Consider the following 1,664-nt stretch of genomic DNA (forward strand, 5'->3'; position numbering starts at 1 on the left):
TAGTTCTCTCAGGAAACAGTCGACGATTCGTCATTGTGTCCCACAGCTTACTGATCTTGTGCTGTTGTAGCAAGTTCCCTTCAAAGCTTTGATCATGTTTGAGCACGCACTGCCTCCTAGAAGTCCAATGTATTCTGACATAATTGCCAACCAACCAACCAAACTTTGTTCAAAGCTCTTAATGAAATTGTGTGTAAGCACAGCCCTAACTGGAGCACTGCTGTGCTGGTGAATGGCACACTGCCCAGCGTGAAAGCTGGCTCCGAAACCTGCAAAGCAATCTGGTCATGGCGCCCTGCATGTTTTACTTCTGACAGCCAGAGAATACTTGGCCACTCGTGGCTGCAGGGCAGGTGGGGATGTACTGGCTCCTGTGGACGTCCACATGCCTGGATAACACCTCGATGCTGTGTGGGGGTGATCGGACACCAGGGGTACACACCTGGATGTCAGGGATGTGGAAGGCTGAAGGGGCCCCTCACTGAAAACTGCAGAACTTCAACAGACTGTTGTTGTTGTTGTTGTTAGGTGCCATCAAGTCATCTCCAACTCACCGTGACTCCACGCACAGCAGAACAAAACACCTCCTGGTCCCGTACCAGCTCCATGATCCCTGCTGTACTTGAGCCCATCGCCGCCACCACCATGTCAATCCACCTCGTTGAGGGCCTTCCCCTCTTTCATTGACCCTCCACCTTACCAAGCATGACATCCTTCTTCAGGGAATGGTCCCTTCTGACAACATGACCAAAGTAGGTGAGATGAAGTCTGGCCATTCTCACCTCCAAGGAGCATTCCAGCTGCACTTCCTCCAGGACAGACCAGTCAGTTCTTTAAGCAGTCCACGGTACTTTCAGTATTCTTCACCAGCACAACTCAAAAGCATCAACTCTTCTTTATTCATTGTCCAGCTCTCACATGCATATGAGGCAATTGAAAATATCATGGCTTGTGTCAGATGCACCTTAGTCTTCAAGCTGTCTTTGCTCTTCAGCACTTGAAAGAGGTCCTTTGTGGCCCACTTGCCCAGTGCTATACATTGTCTGATGTCCTGACTGCTGCTTCCATTGGCATTGATTGTAGAACCAAGAATGTGAAGTCTTTGACAACTTCAATCTTTTCTCCATTTATCATGATGCTGCTTACAGATCCAAGTGTGAGGATTTTTGTTTTCTTTATATTGAGATGTAATCCACACTGCAGACTGTACTCTTCAATCTTCATCAGTAAGTGCTTCAAGTCATCCTCATCCTCAGGAAGCAAAGTTGTGTCATCAGCGTATCTCTGGTCGTTAATGATTCTTCCTCCAATCCTGATGCCACGTTCTTCTTCATACAGTCCAGCTCCTCGGATTATTTGCTCAGCATATAGATTGAATAAGTGTGGGGAAAGGACACAACCCTGATGCACTCCCTTCCTGATTTTAAACCATGCAGTGTCCCCTTTTTCTGTTCGAATGGCAGCCTCCTGGTCTATGTACAGGTTCTTCATGAGCACAATTAAGTGTTCTGGAATTCCCATTCTTCTCGATGTTATCCACAATTTGTTATGATCCACACAATAGAATGTTTTTGCATAGTCAATAAAACACAAGTAAACATCTTTCTGGCATTCTTTGCTTTGAGCCAAGATCCATCTGACATCAGCAATGATATCCCTCATTC

This window comes from Orycteropus afer, unplaced genomic scaffold (genome assembly GCF_000298275.1).
Source record: "Orycteropus afer afer isolate SDZICR_OR568_19922 unplaced genomic scaffold, OryAfe1.0 scaffold00605, whole genome shotgun sequence".
Taxonomy (NCBI): Eukaryota; Metazoa; Chordata; class Mammalia; order Tubulidentata; family Orycteropodidae; genus Orycteropus; species Orycteropus afer.